Below are 6,696 nucleotides of genomic sequence, written 5' to 3'. Positions count from 1 at the left end.
GGGGGGGGGGGGCGGGGGAGACCCGGCTTCCCTCCGGCGGCGGCCGGGCGAGCGGGGGGCAGCGGCCGGGTGTCCCCGTGGGCGGCGCGGGGCTCGGGCTGCCCGGCCGGTCCGCCGGCCGCGGGGCCGGGCAGCCCCGACGCGGAGACGCGTCCTTGTGCCGCGAGCCCCGGGCCGTGCGCACGGAAACAAAAGGACAGAAAAGTTTATCACGCGGCGCCGGAAAGTTTGGCGACACGGGTGCGTGTCCGCGTCGGGAGCCGGCGGGCGGCGGGCGGCGGCCTCGCCCGGGTCTTTTTGTGGCCGTGGAGGTGGGGAGCCCCGCGTGCAGCCCGGGCACCCGAGATGAGAGCGGCAGATATGCTAAAAAGAAACGCTTGCATATGGTGGGTAGATTAGGGACAAAGAATCTTTTTGTCATGGAAATGGTTTTTTTTTTTGTTTTGTTTACTTCATCACATAGAATTTCTCACACTTGGTTTGTTTTGTATTGGCCTCAATGACTACATGATCAAATGAATGGATTTATTTCTGCCGAATGAGAAAGACAGTCTTTCCCTCAAAAGAACTACATTGCATCCCAGCGAGGAATTTTAAAGCTTTATTATTGTGGCTGCTGAATAGCTTAAACTCGGCTTTCACAGCCGCCCCAAAATGCAACAATGTAAATACTTCTCCGCTTTGTAGGCTCCTTATCAAAATGTGCACTGTCTCCTTCTATTAAAGCATATTTTAATTAATAGAGTAAAACCCCTCGTGTTTAACAATTAGCAAGCCGAGGCCCTGCTATTCATTTTTAATTCCACGTCAGAGCCGGGAGCCCGGTGAGCTGATAGTGTAAACACGTTGAAGGATGTGTAGCCCACATTGGAAAACCCAAGATGCAGCAAATTATTTACCAGTCTGCCTCTGGATCCTTGCCCTTACCCAGTTTATTCGGTGCTGAGACCTACTCGGGATTTTCACCCGTCGTCGTCCGATTAAAGTTTGTCAAGCTGGTGTTTTCCACCGTCGCTGGGAATTGTAGTCAAGACATTGCCACAGTTCCTGATCGTATTTTCAACAGGCCAGAAATAGCCTGTCTGGGGCTGAGCCTTCCTCAAGTAGTGTGTTTCCTGGATTGTTTTAAGGGTACTTTGGGGGGAACTGTTTAAAAAAATAAGTTCTTATTTAATTATTCTGAACTGATTGTTGGTGGAGTATAAAAGATAGCCTGTTCTCTGCTCACTCGAGGAATGCTCGCGGATGTATTAGTCTGTCGTGACCGTCGTGAGTAAGATAGCGAAAATATTTTTCTTAAGGGAAGTGCTGGTGAAAGCTCCCTTACTCCCAACTTGAATCACATATCCTGGAAATTTTAATTTTGTCAAATGCCGTTGGAAATGAAGAGACCGTGCCTGAAGTTAGAAGAGAGCCAAGTTAGTTTACAGGGTCGTGGAAACAAAGTAAATACTTCTTTTGTATCACTTTGGGCGTGAGATGTTAATGAAAGCAGGAGATGCGTGAAGTAAAATGGAAGGTTATCGATAATGCAAATACACGCAGAATTCTCAGTGCAGTACAGGGGCCGGCAGCAGGGCACAGCCATGTTAATTTACAGTAAAAAGAGTTTATTCCCCAAGAAAAGGATTTCCCAGGCTTTGGTGTTGAGGCAAGCAATGAAATGGTAGCAATCCAGAAATAGCTCCAGTGTTCCCCAAACCTGATCTCCGCGGCAGAAATGAAATATGACAACGTATCTAAAAGGAGGAAAGGTAGTGATGGCCGATGGTAAGTTCTAGAGTGACCGTGTTGTAGAATTTTATTTTAAGGATGCCGGAGACTAAACGTTCCCTGTGAGAACTGTCTTCTGAGATGGCAGCATTTCATTCCTATTTGTGAATGTGATGCAGCCTCAGAATTCAGTTGAATGTGTGCCATCAATAGTGAAACCTTTTGAGCCAGCTGAATATTTTTCTTCTGAGAAAAATTAATTAAAACTTCTGCCGGAACAGCACGTATACCCCTACCGAGAACTTTAAGAAAGTGTGGTACCGCTGTCCTTTGTTGTATTAAATACGTCCTAATAAAGATGTATATTTTATTGTCGTTACACGGAAAAGCTGTATTTAAGGAACAACAAAAGCGTGTTGTAATTTAAAACAATTTGCCATCCTGGATTTTGTTTGTTAGCACTAATTGTTTCAAAGTGTTTTTGTTTTCTGCCAACTTACACTCATATGGCTATCTTAAAAATCCTTTTAAATGTGGTGAGCATGTGATTGAAGAATTTACCAGTGGTATTCACAGACTGTGTTTAAACTAAGGGAAAGGAGGCCACCAGCCCTCGGTGAGGAGATCCCTTTTCTTTTATCTGTCTGTGCATGGTTTGCCTGGAGTGCTCCCCCAGCCCACTACATGCATTTACAATTCAGCATTCCAAAAGGAAACAATACAGAAGCCACTTTCTAACATTCGTAGGCAGATTGTTTTCTCTGAAACGTGAAAGGTGAAAAGTAACTGAGGAGAGCGGAGGAGGAAGGAGAAGAAGAATTTGCAAATATTTATCTTAAAAATAACATTTTAAAAACTTAACCTATTTTAAAATGCCTAATTGGGTGGTCAACACAAAGCTCGCCAATTCCCACCTTTCAGAGAAAGAAGTGATTATGTGGCAGTTAGGGGTTTTTTATGTACATTTGAAACTTCACAACACATGCATAATCCAGTATTTTTAGATCTGTTCAGAGCCACAAAAAGAAGGCAAGCTGATTATTGTTTGCATACACGATGATGGCAAAAGTGGGTCAGATTTCATTTTCAACTGGAACCTCTGAGAGGGTTTGCCATTCATCTCTAGGTAGCTCTGAGAATATCCCGGGGAAGTCAACGAAGATCCAGCCAGGGCGTCCGTTGTGTGCACTGAGCATTAGTAGGAGTTTAGCATTCTTAAGTGTGAGAATTGACACAGGGGGTTTTGGTTTTGGTTTTGGTGGGTTTTTTTTTTTTTTTTTTTTTGAAGCAAAATAAGTCTTCGCTGCTAATGAGGTAATGCACTGTCTCTTAATGTTGCAAAGTAGCTTTAAGAAGGATACGTTTTGCATGATATTTATACAGCAGGAAGTTGTTTTTGTTCTGTTACTTTTTATTTTCCTACATGATTTGTAGACCAGTTGCCAGAATAAGACCAAAACATCCTAGGAAGATGAGACCCGGCCCCACTCACCGTGGGGCAGGTTGGAGTCCAGCACGTGGCGAGTTGTCACGTGTAAAATCTGTGTAAAAATTGAGTGGTTTAATACTGCTTTAGATACACTCTTATGTGAAAAAAAAAAAAAGTCCTGCTCTTAGATTTTTGTCTTGTCATTTGAACAGTTTTAGGACTTAAAATGCAGCTAACTGTCAGTGTGGTTTCCAAGCAGACAAATAGCCCTAGTCATGTTACAGAAAGTGTAAAATATTAACTGAAATAATGAAATGCCGTGATGGGCTCTATTTATGTTAGAGATTAAGATTGATCTGTTTGTTAATTAAAGGGGACCTCCTCGCCTCAGCGGAAGTGTCCACTGGAGACCTGATGGCACCACTGTGGTGTCTAAATCTTGTCCTCCGTGGGCCTGTCTTTTCCAGTCCGCCCCGGTCTGCTCAGGCTGCCTCTGCGGCCCGCTCCCCGCTCCACCAGCCCGGCCCGCCGCACCACCAGCCTGGGCCCGGGAAAGGCAGGGCTGCGGAGTGTGGGGCCCCGGCTCTCCCCGAAGGTGGGTAGTTAGAGGCGCCGTGACAGGCCTTGCTGATTTAACCTTTGCCTGCTTTGCCCTGCCAGGGGTGGCCACTAGATGTCAAGCTCATAATACAATTAGTGCATCTGTGCTGTTGACCTTGGCAGCCGGACTCAACACTGTTCTATTAAGTGTTAACACCGGGTCTGAGTGTTAACTGGAGACCCGCGAGCCTGCTCCGTGCCGCCCGGCTTATCGAATGCCCATCTCCTCCGGCACAAGTGTTTATGGTTCTTAAAGAAGAGAGGACGGTTTCCTTTTGTTCGGCCGTTCTGTCTTGAACTGTGTAATTAACCCTGCAGGTGCCGTGGCACTTCGTCCGCATCCGTGGGCCTCCCTGGGCCCCCTCTCGCGAGGCGGCGCCGTTTGCTGATTCCGTCGTGTGGCTCTGTACGTGCGGAGCCGCCGGCCTCAACGACCCAGGGCGCTGGCTTTTCCCAGGTGGTTTTTGGCATACGTGGAAAGCCGTAAGGTGCCGACAGATCGCGGAAATGATTTAATAACCCAGCCCCGGGTGCAGGGCGGCTGCGCCCAGCACGTCGGAGCCCTGCTCCCGGACACAGTGCACTGATGCTTCTCCAGGGCTGTTGAGACCCAGGTGTGTCTGCATCTACGGGGTCTCGCTCCCTTCTGGCTCCTGCGCGTGTGGGCTACTCCCGAGGAGGCGTGCCGGTCACGTGTGGCTCTACACCGTGCTCGTCCTCCCCAGAAGTGACCCCACACGAACCTTGTCTGCCCCCCTCACCAGGTTTTGGGTGGCCTGGGTCGCCCGGGTGCCGTATGTCGGGAGTCATCGCCGTGTGGGCACGGGCCGGACCATCCGGAGGCAGCGGCCGCTGTGCGACCCCCACAGGGTAGCAGACACCTTCGTGTTGCGCGAGGCGTCCGAGCCGAGGTCGGGCCGCGTGTGTGGCTGGCTGCACTCCACCTGCGCGACTCCATAAGGGGAACCGTGTCCCCCCCCCCCCCCCCCGAGATGAGAACCTGCAGAGGTTTGAGGCAGAGGACGTTTGGTGACTGTGCCACAGGTGGTCCTTACTTAACAAATTTGAGATGTGGGCCACTGAGGCGACAGAAGCCCGCGCGCGGGTCAGTGCTGGCGTTCAGCATAACCAGAGCGCCCCCCACTGTTCAGCGCCATGTGCACAAGCTCGGAGGTCCGGGGAAAAGGACAAAATTTTTCTATTGCGTCTGGAATTTCTTCTACATTGTTAAACACAGTAGGGGTCTCTATTTGTCCCCTCCTGTTTCGCAGCTTGGGCTCAGTGTGTGATAATTCATCTTTCTTTATGGGATTCAAAGCTATCATAAGGAATTAAAAAGAATTAATTTGCAAGAAAAGAAGTGTCTTCTAACAATTTAGGAAAACTTGAAAAATGCTTTCTAGATTTTTAAGGGGTGGTAAAGGCAAATGAGAAAGTACTTGTTCCTTTCCCGAAGGCCCACGTGGCATTTTATGGTCCCCAGTTAAAGTGGAGAAGTTAACATCCCTTTCCCGGCACTGAACGATCCTTTTGTTCATGGCACAGAATTAAGAGTGGGTAGCAGAAGCGTAGCAGGACAAAGGTGGGCATCTGGGGTTGGTAACCAAAATTATAAACCCCTGTTTACCACGTGTTTGTATTGGGCAGCTTATTTAGTAGGTACTGTGCTCCTGCAAAGAGAAAACCGAAGAGCCCTGCAAGGACCCACGCTTGAAATGGAGGGAAGCTCAGATATTCTTAAATCTGTCGCCACAGTGCTTCTCACTTGTGGCTCTAAGAAGATGGTCTCAAGTGTGGGTTCTCTGCCTGTCGTCTGCCACCTCGGCCCTCAGAAGACTGTCATGCACTTTCAGACAGTGGAAACACGACACGGGTTATGTAACAGCAGGCATTAAGAATGAGAATAATGAAACGGTTTGGGGGGTTCCTTTCCCATCGAGGGATCTGTGCCTAAGAACGGAAACATTTCTCGTAAAGAATCCCCGTGTGTCTTATTTTTTAGATTGGTGTGGTAGGGGTTCTTTTGTTAGAGGCTTTCTTTAAAAGCCTGCGGGACCTATTTTCCTTCTGTAGACCCGAGCAACACAGAACTTGCTCGAGAACATTCGAACAGTGATAAAAGCCCCAAAAACCTTGAGTATGAGTAGCAAGTGTGGGGATAGCTGTGAACTAATTATGCATTTCCTCTCGTAAACTGAAGCAGCTTTATTTTTCAGCCCCTCTTCTCTTCCCTCCCCCGACCGCGTTCAGGAGAACGGGTTCAGCCTTAAAGCACCAACGCCCAGCTTGAAGCTACGGCCGGTACATGTCTGACCAAGGCCCAAGGAGAGTTTTCCTGGAACAGCCTCTTCCTCACAGGGCCTGCCGCGGGCCCAGCATACGCTCTGGGCACCTTCGGGAGCAGCCTCGACCAAACCCTCTTGTTGCCCAGGAGGGGGGAGGCCCTTGGTTGCTGGCGAAGGGGTTAGGGGCTGTCTTCCTTCCCTGTGGTCTGGCCCCTGCCCTGCAGATGCCTGCCTCAGCCTGGCCTGTTTACAGCCTGAAGTCTCTCCATCCTTGAACAGGCAGGATGCAAAAAATAAATTACTTTGGCAATAGCGATGATGATTATAATGCTGGGTTTTCAGTCCCCTCCCTTAAAGAAAGCATTTCTAATTGCTTTGGAAATAAATCGCACACTCTTGTATCCTTGTACTATTGTTACACCGGCTCCCTGACACAGTTTTACCTTGAAATAAAAATCTGTAGCCGTGTTAAATGATGGATGTCATAACTTCTATTTGTGAAATACAAAGGCCAATTTCAAACATAAATTTAATTAAAGCACGAGCACGGCTGCATGCGTGTGAATCCGACATAGAATTGGCTTAAAACAGTGGCGGGGTTAAAGGGCGTTAGAGGTTGTATAAATTGGGAGCTGCATTCAGATTTTCCCTTTTTAAAAAAAAAAAAAA

This window comes from Panthera uncia (genome assembly GCF_023721935.1).
Source record: "Panthera uncia isolate 11264 chromosome D3 unlocalized genomic scaffold, Puncia_PCG_1.0 HiC_scaffold_8, whole genome shotgun sequence".
NCBI classification, from domain to species: Eukaryota; Metazoa; Chordata; class Mammalia; order Carnivora; family Felidae; genus Panthera; species Panthera uncia.
This window is presented reverse-complemented; position numbering follows the sequence as displayed.